The following is a 12,617-nucleotide window of genomic DNA, read 5'->3' as shown; positions in this document are numbered from 1 at the left end:
AGGAGGGAAGAATTGGGGTTGTGTGGGAGGGGAGGGAGGGAAACTGGGAGAACCATAAGCAATAAGAAACCTGAAAAAGTGGCCAGACCCTTGTGTGGTCAAAAATTCCAGTATAACTTTGGACTCCTCCCAAACTTTACGCATAGTTTCCTGTTGCCCAGAATCCCTACTGCTAACAGAAAGAATTACGATCTATTTTGTAGGTTAAATGTATTGTATACTGTATTCTTAAGCTAGAGAAAAGAAATGTTAGGAAAACAAGGATGAGAAAATGCATGTAGAGTAGTCTTGTATTTATCAAAAGAAATCTGAGTATAAGTGGACCCATGCAGTTCAAACTGCTGTTGTTCGTGGGTCAACTATATACATAGAGGGATAATTAAAATGAAAATAATGATAAAAAATAATACATTTTAAAAATAAAAGCCCTGTATTCATGGTTTTGAAATATTTCCAGTTAGTGACTGTTGTTTCAGAGCAATTATTCCTCTAGAAAACCATACCCAAAGTACTAGTATTTCAATATAATTCTTGAGCATTTTCATAACTATTAACTTTGTCATAATAATCTACTAAGGATCTGCCAAGCATTGTTACATCCAATTTTACAAAAGATGTGTGTGTATATGCACATATATGTATACACATACCCATATGCACACATGTATCTGTCAGTTATCTTTAAACTATCATCTATGAAATGGTAAGTCTCATTTCAGAGTATATTAACAACAAAAGCAAATGAAAACTCACATATTGTCATTTTGAGAAGAGATTGTGGACCATGTGTCAATTGCCATAATAGCAAAAAACAAAACAAAACAAAAAACCCAAAAAGCCTTGATTCTGGGAAAGCTGGACTTAGTGTATTGGCAATGTCAGACAAGCTCCCCAGGTATATTGATTTTTTTCAACCCAGTTTTTGGTCCTTTACGCTGACAGAGAAAACCTTCCTGTGAAGGACCTACTTCATGGATGCCAGGCTTTGCCTTAAGAAGTGTATTTGCCCTCCACAACCTGAGAGAACAGTGGGATCTGCTTGAGCTCACACTTGAAATGCAGCACTCCTTGCCCATCCCACTCTCCTGAGTCATCTGCCATCTGTGGTTTCCAGGCCCATGTCTGGGAAAAAAAAATGCTGAATGCATAAATAGAATCTGCCTGGGTGGGAGAGAAGCACACTGCACCCATTTCCTATGTCCAGTGAATATTTACTCCTCAATCATTTCTTTAGTCTTGAGACAAAGTGCAAGGAGAAAATTCTGCTCTCATTGAAAACTTAATGCTCAGGTGGAGGACACTGCCCTTTTATGTTCCACTATACAGGTATAGCAGAGATTCGTCTGTCCTCCCCCTTACTCCTCCCTCCTTTCCTCCTCCGTCACTCCCCCCACCCCCATCTCTGTCTCTTTCTCCCTCACCTGCATGGTTCATACCCATAAGTCATTTTCAATGGACAGATTTTCATATTCACAGAATTGAGTTTCAATTGAATACTCTATTTTGTGTTTATATCTGCTCTCTCGGGGCGGGGGTGGGGGGAAGGAGCACATAACAGTATGGATGAAATGTAAGGAAGAGAAGAACTTCATAGTATTCAAGGACCATTACTTCATAAAACAACGAGTGGAAAAGCAAAAGTAAATGCTATGCAGAGAAGTAAATTTTATGTATTATTTTAATTTTTGGAAGCATTTAATGGACCCAGAATTATAAACAGTAACATAGCTAATACTCAGAATTAATAATGGCTAATATGTCTTCATATTTGTTTCTAGATGTACTAAAAGAGGTCATTCTATTACGGATATTATAGATATGACTAAAATTACCCTTTGGCAACACCTATGTTCCTATTCTTCTTCTTCCAACCCCTGAAACAACCAGTATCACACATTCAGCATTTATCCTTTGATTCCGTTTGTACACCCCTAAGTGTGCATGCATAAACAATCTAAGAGTATCATTTTTGTTTCAGAATGAGCTATGGAGGTTAGAAAAACACACCTTCCAGCCTCCTGTCTTTGAGATGTTTCCACATTCTGTCTGCTTTATTGCATTCTGTCCTGAAACTGTGACCCATCATACAAATGTCTTTACCCGTTTCTCTGCTTGTAGACTCTTGGGTTGTTCCCTTGATTTTGCTCTTGAGGAGAAATGCTTCTTTGTGTGTGTCTCCTTATATACATGCATAAGAGATCTATTAAGTCTGCACTCAAAAGTGCAGTTGCTATATTGAGCGGTGTGATATACACATATTTAAATTCACTGGTGATGGTCGAATTGTCTTCTAAGTTACTGTATTGACTTATCATTCTGCTAGCTGTATCTGAGGGGAGCATTCTTTTTCCAGATCTCCCCACTACTTGGCATTCTCAGACCTATCCATTTTTAGCAGTTTGGTAAACTGAGTTGAATTGTGGCTATATCAATAATGAATTTCTCCAGTTATTAGTGATGTTGGGTGGCTTCTCCCACCATTTATTTATTGGCTACTCCGGTTTCTGATTGGCTATATTTCTGTGCTACTCATTTGTAAATGTTCTTTACTCATTCTGGAATCCAGAATTAAGGATGACTTAATGTTTTGGGCTTGAGACAGTAGAAGAATGGAGTTGCTATTTAGGGATGGATGAGGATTATTTATTTTTTAATGTACATTAGTTATAATAAAGCTATTTCAAGATCTCTTCAGTCTTGTGTAAGTAATGCTGCAGGGAAAACAATAAATATGGTCTCAGCTCTGAAAGCCAAGAGCAATGTAGTTCTTAGTTCTTTGTTCTCACCTTGAGATGAAGCTAATTCCATTTGGCCAGCACTCTTGTTGGTGTCATGACATCACTGATGAAGAAGGGTCCAGCTCAAATAGCTTCCTCCCTATTTCTTCTGTAGTCTCCCAGTGTCTTGGCCAGCTTTAGGGAAGAGTGTAACTTTCTATGGGTATGTGTCTCACATCAGTTACAAGTGTCACTACCTCCTACAGGATCCCACAGGTTCCTTGGTCCATTGAAAGAGCAAGACTTGTTTGAAGAATCTGGCTCTGCCGATGCTGGAGTAGCCTTTGGATGCCAAACAATATCGATCGCACTGTGAATGTCACTAAAAAATCTAAATGTGTTAACTCTGAACTAAAGATTTGGATACTGATCCTTTGCTTTTCCCCATGTAGTAATATTGTCTTGTGTCAATGACTTGTATTTGGACCTTGCTCATGGTGACCGTGGATGTCTACAAGTGTTTCCTGTTAATGTAATCAAATTTATTACTCTTTCCCTAGGGTATGTGCTTTTGAAATACTATTTAAGAAATCTTTTTCTGCCTGCTTTCTTTCTTATTTTTTTTAAAAGATTTTATTTATTTATTTGACAGAGAGCTAAGGAGAGAGAACACAGGCAGGAGTAGCAGGCAGAGGGAGAGGAAGAAGCAGGCTCCCCGCTGAGCAGGGAGCCTACCGTGGGCTTGATCCCAGGACCTTGGGATCATGACCTGAGCAACTGACTGAGCCACCCAGGCTCCCCTCCACCTGCTTTCTTAAGTTCTACTTTATTCTACATAAATTTAAAGTTTGTAGCTTATGTTTATTTTTGAGTTCATTTGTAGAAAAGAAAGGGACGTCTGAGTGGTTCAGTGGTTGAGCACCTGCCTTCAGCCCAGGGCATGATCCTGGGGTCCTGGGATCAAGTCCCACATCGGGCTCCCCGAGGGGAGCCTGCTTCTCCCTCTGCTTATGTCTCTGTCTCTCTCTCTATGTCTCTCATGAATAAATAAATAACATCTTAAAAAAAGATAATCTTTTCCATGTTGAATTCCAGCTCAGTGTTGAATTGAGGTGTTGGGAGGGTATATCAATGTCTCCAACCTGACTTGAGGAGGAAATCATTCAGTTTATCTGTATTAAGTATCATGTTAGCTATCAGCTTCTTGTGTTTTTTTTTTTTTTTTAATCAATTTGAAGAAACTCTGCTCTACTCCTCATTTTATGATAGCTTTTATTATGCATTGGCATTACTTTTTGTCCTTTGCTTTTTATAGGTCTATTGATATGATTATATATTTTTATCTTCTTTGGACATTTGATAGGATGGATTATATTAGTTTTTGAAAGTTGAGTTAGCCTTTCATACCTGAGATAATTCTTTTTTATTTTTTCCACATTGTTAGATTTAATTTTGGTAATATTTTGTTGAAGATTTTTTCACATATGTGCATGAGAAACATAGGTTTGTAGTTTGCCTTTCGTTCAGTGTCTTTGTTTTTGGAATTAGGGTAATGCTGGCCTCATTGAACTGGTTAGAAGAAACCTCTCTGCTTCTGTTTTCTGGAAAAGATTGCAGAGAATTGGTATCACTCCTCCCTTAAATGTTTAGTAGAATTTTGTTTTCACACAATTTTTTTCCTGATTTTCTATTTGTGGAATCATTTTTATTCTTCCTAAATAGAACTTTTAGTAATCTCTCCAGTGCACATTCATGTGTAGAAGATTCTTTGGGATACCTTATACTTACATCTAAAAATGTTTTCATTTCATTTTCATGCTACTTTGTTGAGATTTTAGATCAATAAATGTATTTCCTTGGCCCTTAGGCAGGATTGTTATTCTCCTATCATCTCATTTCTGTTCTTGACAACGAATAGTGTGCTATCCATTTTGGTTGGGCTTATGTTCATAATGTGATGGGTCTGGTCTCCAGGTACTTGTAACTTAGTACTGACATTTTTCCCCATGTAGAAAATTTAAGACCTTTTTGCCAATAAGTTTTATACCTATGTAAAAAATTTTTTAAAAACCATTCTTGGAATTCAAGAAGTACTTTTAGTCTAGAGAATTCTATTTTCAATTATTAGAAGTTTTTACCCTGTAATTATACATTTCTCTTACATTCTTACTATCTGTTACTTCTGAAATTTCTACTCTGTGTTTCTTACCTTTTTTCCATCCCTCTTATTTCTTTGTAACTTTGTACTATGTTGTAAAAGTTTCATGATTTGTTATTTCATTATAGTGATTTATTCTTCATCTCTACAGTTTCAGTTATTGAAAGGTTTATTTCAATGACTATATTTTATGTATCATTTGTCCTTGATTATTTTTTCTATCTACTTTCTTTCAGAAGATCCTTTTTATGGATTCCATTTTTGCCATCTTGAAACATACTTATTTTAAACATCCCTTTTGGATTACTCTGTGTTCTAGTTTGTCAATTCTAAATTCCCTAGATTATTGACTCTATGGACTATATTTTGTGTTGTTAATGCATATTTTTCTTACTTGCATATCCTCTGGAGAATTTCCTCATTCCATTTTCAGGTGACCTTACAGGCTTCATCAGATCTGGATCACTATTTAGATATCTTTTTCAGTTCAGGAGTTTGATAATTAATGAATGTGCTTTTAGTTCTTACTTGGTATGGGTGGGGATTCTCTTTTTCCACATATGTTCTGGGTAACTAATTTGTTTCAGGCTGCCAGAAGTTGGCTGCCTTTCAGAAAATTTCAAGTCACCATTCCCTTGAGTAATATCCCTTTCCTCAGCTCCAGCTTTCTACAGGGAGCCAAATGCTGTTTCCCTGACATTAGTGATAAGACTACCTGAATCTACAGTCTTTCAATATTGGCTTAAAACTTGAGCCCCTAGGGCATATATCTCATCACTTTTCCCTATAGTTCACATAGATTCAATGCTTGCTAGATTTCTGGTACAAGGATAGTTTCCTTCTTTGTCTTCAGACTTGGCTGTGTATTTTCCCCAAACAGCTTTAATTGAGAAGAGATGGATATACCTACATTTGCTCAATTCATCATCTTGACTGGAAGTCTCCAAAATTGTTCTTGTCTGGCCAGAAAAACAAAACAATATACCCAACTTTTAAGTGAAGCTCAAGTGCCTAATTGGCTGCTACTTAACTTTTCAGTCATCCTTTGGAGTGAATGTCTTTATAATTCTTAGTTACAGCTATTCTTTTTACAATTACTGTCTCTGTGCTCAACCCAGTAGTTAACAAAGGAAGATTACTTTAGTTGCTCATGTCACTGTTTCTGCTAGGTGAAAGTAGAATGTTGGAACTTGGTTTCTCTCTTTAGTTCTCATATTTCTCTAAACTTTCTGTTCTGTTTAGGAGACCTTCTGGAAAGTACAGTCACCTTCACTAAATACTTAACCTTCTGGGTTTTGAGTTATCCTGAGACTGTCAGGCACATCAAGAGCAAATCTGAATAATCAATTGATTGCTTAAGAGCAAACAATTACATTATATTTTTTTTCTTGTAGATTAGAAGCACAAGTGAAAACACAGGCACTCATAACTGTTTAGTATATATCCAAATTTTATTCATTTACTGACCTATTGCTTTATCCAATAAATGTATACTGAAGGCTGATTGTATGCCAGGTATTATAAAGGGTACTGAGATACAACACTAAATAATTTAAAACATGCCCAGTGCATTCATGGAATTTATACCATCCGGCGAAAGGATGGGCCAGTTATGGCCAAAAGACTGCTTAAAGCACAGTCACATCCAGTTGTTTACCTATTGCCTACAGATTCTTTCTCATTATGAGGGCTAAGTTGATTAGTTGAAACAGAGACCCCAAACCCAGTAAAGCCCAGATTATTTACTCTCTAATCTTTTAAAGAAAAGGCCTAACAGATAACTGTGACCTTAAACAATGAAATACAAAACTCCAATTAAGTAGAGTTTCTGAGAAGGAGTAGAGGATCTTGAAGCATGAACATAGGAAGTATGTCTTATGTGAGGGCACAAGGCAATGGTGTAATGGGTGCTTAAGAATGTTTAAGACTCATGTCTTAAGAGAGGGAGGAAGGAGAGGTTCATTAGAGCATTTGGAGGCAGGGAGATGGCACGCAGAAAGAGTAAGCTTAGCACAATACAAGAACAGAAAGGAGGATGCTGTATCTGGAACACAGTAAGTTAGAGTGCTGCAAAATGAGGCTGGAGAGGTAGGCAGGGGCCCGGATAGCACAGAGGTAATTCGTTTTGACTAGTATTTTAGACTTTTTCTTAGGAACAAGGAAAAGCCATTGAAAGCCTTTGAAGTAAAAAGGAACAACTAGAAGCCTGTTGTAATCTGATGCATGAGACCGAGTGGTCATGACAAGTAGAGAGCATAGTGGATGAACTTAATTTGATGGGGATGTTTTGGGAAATGGAGAAATTACTGCACTCTCCCCCCCCCCCCCAAGTTTTCCACTTTGGAGATCATTATTTACTAGGATGGTGGACACAGGGAGAGGGTCAGGAGTGAGGGGGACAGCCCATGAGTTAATTATTAGGGATATGTTGAGTTTGAGGTGTGTATTGAATCAACAGTAAGCTATGTTCATCTGGAGCCAAGAAGAGACAGTTATGAGTATAAAGGTGGTATATTTAAGCTGGTTATATTTTTCCCAGAATGAACAAAAACAACAGAAAAGACCTGATAATGTATTTATGACTGTGTTTGCTGGGTCTATGAGGGAGCCTCTCTGAGGTTAGCTGTGTGTGGGCTTGAATTGTAAAGAGCCATTGTATGGAATCCTTTGCTGCAGCCTTGTCCAGCCATTCTGTGTTTTTGATCAGGAAAATATCTATGAACTTCATTTCTATTTCTCTGGGCTAAGTTGGAAATAATAATTTTTAAAAAAGGCACAAGGGCGGGTGTGCAGAAGGATATAGGCATTATGACTCCTTGTGTGTTACAAATCTCCCCAAAGGTATAACATATTCCCAACCCACAAAATTGAAATGTTACATCTAGATTTCTCAAATTGGATAAAATTGTATATGTTCTAAATGTGATGAAAATATGACTTATGATAGAAACTAATAAATAGCTTCTCTATATAGGACCTTTGTGATGATAAATTACTTCTGTTCTAGTGAATGTCCTGCCAAGTGCAATTTTTAAATCATGCCTTGCGAGGTAAAGTAGCTTATGGGTAGATACATTTATCTGCTTTCTAATTCCTTTCCCTATCTTGAGTGCAACCAGAATAATAGCTTCTCATTTTATCAAAGGACATCACTTCTGGGATGATGGAGTATATTTCTAATAATAGAAAGTATTAATCCATATGTGCTTATATACTTATCTTTAACTATACACTTTTATCTCCAGTTGTACGAAAATTGGTGCCAAGTAACCAGTGTTCACGACAATTTATTATATCATTAATAAGATTGTTTTTGTTGTGTGATTTACTTACCATTGTTTGCATAAATTATGGAAATTTATACAATAGCCCCAGGTATCAATCAAGTACTAATCTAATAGAAAAATGTTGGCAGGCTGATTTTTCTGCACTTTGTTGAGTTTGTATTATAAAACCACATTTTCATTTTTAGGATATGGGAGATGTTTAGAAATGGTCCCTAAGCCTGTAAGTCCTCAGTAAAGTTGCCCTTCCTAAAAGGAAGTATCTGCACCATTAAACAGGAATAAAAAAGTTTCCACATTTCAGGGTCATTGATAGGAACATCAAGTACTGAAATTAACATCTTAAACCCAAGGCTAGCAGGTAAGTTAGGTTATTCTTCAACAAATGGCAAGAAAGGGACAAAATTCTGTTGAAGGAAAAAGAATGTGGCATTTTCACTGCACTTTAAATCCATGGTCAACTGCACAAAATTGTAGCCAGAATCGTTACAAATGATTTGAAAAATAAGACAGTGCAAGATGTCTAGAGTGAGATCTGTTACTTGTGTAGGGGCTTTATTAGGATATAGTGATTTTATAGTGAGAACATTTTAAAGATAGGATGTAAAAGTAACTAGGTATAAGATATGCATATGTAACATTTTTGAATTTAAAAGACTAAAAAGCCTAAGTAGAAATGTAATCCATTAGAGAGAAATGGCAGGCATGTTGAAATATTGCTTCAAGCTTAACACTGATGGTTTGGAGGCTTAATCAAACTGAATTAACTTCCACAAATGTGACCCTAAGGTAGATTGTTGATTATCATTCTCAATTAGTGAGTCCTCTGTTTTTCTCATGTTTAATGGTCAAATTTGGATACATCCAGGCAGGGACAGCTGTGGGTGATTCCTTTCCAAGCCACTCAATTCAATTCCTGCCAAGATTTCCCCAGTGTCAATGGCAATGTCAATTGTAATGTTAGTGTTTCCAAAAGAGTGCTTGAAGATGAAGACTGTTTTCTGAAGGAAGACTGTTAGATTCTACAATTAAACGTTTCAAGTTTGGTGGAGTCAGCTATTTCTTTTTTTCTAACTTTACACCATCATTTTAGAAAACAGACCCAAGGTAGCAGGATGATAGAAGTAAATTTAATTTTTTTGTAGGTTTTCTAAATTTTTATTTTATTTTTCAGGCAAGCAAGTTTTTTTTTTTTTTTTTTTTTTTTTTTACATTTTTTACATTTGTTTTTATTTAAGCTTGATTTGCCAACATATAGTATAACATCCGATGCTCATCCCATCAAGTGCCTTCCTCAGTGCCTGTCACCCAGTTACCCCATCCTCCCACCCACCTCCCCTTCCACAACCCTTTGTTTGTTTCCCAGAGTTAGGAGTCCCTCATGGTTTGTCTCCCTCTCTAATTTTTCTCACTCAGTTTCCCTTCTTTCCCTTATAATCCCTTTTACTATTTCTTATATTCCCCAGATGAATGAAACCATATGATTGTCCTTCTCCGATTGATTTATTTCATTTAGCATAATACCCTCCAGTTCCACCCATGTGGAAGCAAATGGCTGAGTAATATTCCATTGTATATTTCGACCACATATTTTTTATCCATTCATCTCTCAATGGACATCTAGGCTCCTTCCACAGTCTGGCTATTGTGGACATTGCTGCTCTGAACATTAGGATGCAGGTGTCCTGGCATTTCACTGCATCTGTATCTTTGGGGTAAACCCCCAGAAATGCAATTGTTGGGTTGTAGGGTAGCTCTATTTTTAACTCCTTGAGGAACCTCCACATGGTTTTCCAGAGTGGCTGCACCAGTTCACATTCCCACCAACAGTGCAAGGGGTTCCCCTTTCTCCACATCCTCTCCAACATTTGTGGTTTCCTGTCTTGTTAATTTTAGTCATTCTCACTGGTGTGAAGTGGTATCTCATTGTGGTTTTGATTTCTATCTCCCTGATGGCAAGTGATGTGGAGCATTTTCTCAAGTGCTTGCTGGCCATGGTTATGTCTTTGAAGAAATTTCTGTTCATGTCTTTTGCCCACTTCCTGATTGAATTTTATGTTTCTTTGCTGTTGAGTTTAATAAGTTCTTTATAGATCTTGGATACTAGCCTTTTATCTGATATGTCCTTTTCAAATATCTTCTCCCATTCTGTAGGTTGTCTTTTAGTTTTGTTGACTGTTTCTTTTGCTGTGCAGAAGCTTTTTATCCTGATTAAGTCCCAATACTTCATTTTTGCTTTTGTTTCCTTTGCCTTCATAGATGTATCTTACAAGAAGTTACTGTGGCCAAGGTCAAAAAGGATGTTGCCTGTGTTCTCCTCTAGGATTTTGATGGATTCTTGTCTCACATTTAGGTCTTTCATCCATTTTGAGTTTATCTTTGTGTCTGGTGTAAGAGAATGATCTAGTTTCATTCTTCTGCATGTGGCTGTCCAATTCCCAGCACCATTTATTGAAGAGACTGTCCTTTCTCCAGTGGATAGTCTTTCCTGCTTTGTCAAACATTAGTTGACCATAGAGTTGAGAGTCCATTTCTGGGTTCTCTATTCTGTTCCATTGATCTATGTGTCTGGTTTTGTGCCAGTACCACACTGTCTTGATGACCACAGCTTTGTAGTACAGCTTGAAATCCAGCATTGTGATGTCCCCGGCATTGGTTTTCTTTTTCAATATTCCCCTGGCTTCTTGGGTTTTCTTCTGATTCCATACAAATTTTAAGATGATTTGTTCCAACTCTGAAGAAAGTCCATGGTATTTTGATAGGGATTGCACTGAATGTGTAAATTGCCCTGGGTAGCATAGACATTTTCACAATATTAATTCTTCTAATCCATGAACATGGAATGTTTTTCCATCTATTTGTGTCTTCCTCAATTTCTTTCAGGAGTGTTCTGTAGTTTTTAGGGTATATATTCTTTACCTCTTTGGTTAGGTTTATTCCTAGGTATCTTATGCTTTTGGGTGCAATTGTAAATGGGATTGACTCCTTCATTTCTCTTTCTTCAGTCTCATTGTTAGTGTATGGAAATGCCACTGACTTCTGGCCATTGATTTTGTATCCTGCCACACTGCTGAATTGCAATATGAGTTCTAGCAATCTTGGGGTGGAGTCTTTTGGGTTTTCTGTATATGTCATCTGTGAAGAGGGAGAGTTTGACTTCTTCTTTGCCAATTTTCATGCCTTTTATTTCTTTTTGTTGTCTGATTGCTGAGGCTAGGACTTCTAGTACTATGTTGAATAGCAGTGGTGAGAGTGGACATCCCTGTCTTGTTCCTGATCTTAGGGGAAAGGCTCTTAGTGTTTCCCCATTGAGAATTATATTTGCTGTGGGCTTTTTGTAGATGGCTTTTAAGATGCTGAGGAATGTTCTCTTATCCCTACACTCTGAAGAGTTTTGATCAGGAATGGATGCTGTATTTTGTCAAATGCTTTCTCTGCATCTAATGAGAGGATCATATGGTTTTTGTTTTTTCTCTTGTTGATATGATCAATCACGCTGTTTTATGAGTGTGGAACCAGCCTTGCATCCTGGGGATAAATCCCACTTCGTCATGGTGAATAATCTTCTTAACGTACTGTTGGATCCTATTGGCTAGTATCTTGTTGAGAATTTTTGCATCTGTGTTCATCAGGGATATTGCTCTATAATTCTTTTTGGTGGGGTCTTTGTCTGGTTTTGGAATCAAGGTGATGCTGGCCTCATAAAACAAGTTTGGAAGTATTCCGTCTCTTTCTATCCTTCGGAACAGCTTTAGTAGAATAGGTATTATTTTTTTTTCTTTAAATGTTGGATAGAATTCCCTTGGGAAGCCATCTGGCTCTGGACATTTTTGTCTTGGGAGGTTTCTGATGACTGCTTCAATTTTCTCCCTGGTTATCAGCCTGTTTAGGTTTTCTATTTCTTCTCGTTCCAGTTTTGGTAAATTGTGGTTTTCCAGAAATGCATCCATTTCTTCTAGATTGCCTAATTTGTTGGCATATAGCTGCTCATAGTATGTTTTTAAAATTGTTTGTATTTCCTTGATATTGGTTGTGATCTTTCCTCTTTCATTTGTGATTTTATTAATTTGAGTCTTTTCTTTTTAATAAGGCTGGCTAGGGGCTTATCTGTCTTATCAACTCTTTCAAGGAACTAGCTCCTGGTTTTGTTGATCTGTTCTACAGTTCTTTTTTTTTTTGTTCTACACTTCTGATGGTCTCTATTTCATTGAGTTCTCAAATCTTTGTTACCTATCTTCTTCTGCTTGGTGTAGGTTTTACTTGCTGTTCTTTCTCCAATTCATTTAGGTGCGAAGTTAGCTTATGTATTTGAGTTTTTTCCAATTTTTTGAGGAATTTTTCTGAATTTTAAAAATGATATGCCCTGTGCTTATTTTTGAAATACCGTTTTTTTCCCAATACTTATTGAAGAGGTATAAGTGATTAGAAACGAAGATGGTGCTGAAGGTCTGATAATTA

General features: G+C 37.0%; 1 long non-coding RNA gene across 1 annotated transcript in view; it reads left to right on the top strand.

Moving 5' to 3' along the window:
- Positions 1-1,172: 1,172 nt before the first annotated feature.
- LOC144321944 (uncharacterized) overlaps positions 1,173-12,617 on the top strand; it is a 429,293-nt gene continuing 417,848 nt past the window's right edge. Inside the window, exon 1 of the long non-coding RNA XR_013387487.1 lies at positions 1,173-1,326. This is a non-coding gene — a long non-coding RNA (uncharacterized LOC144321944). The remainder of the gene's footprint in view (positions 1,327-12,617) is intronic.

Source organism: Canis aureus, chromosome 10, assembly GCF_053574225.1.
Source record: "Canis aureus isolate CA01 chromosome 10, VMU_Caureus_v.1.0, whole genome shotgun sequence".
Taxonomy (NCBI): domain Eukaryota; kingdom Metazoa; phylum Chordata; class Mammalia; order Carnivora; family Canidae; genus Canis; species Canis aureus.
The sequence above is the reverse complement of the archived record's forward strand: the minus strand, read 5'-3'. Positions and strand labels throughout refer to the sequence as shown.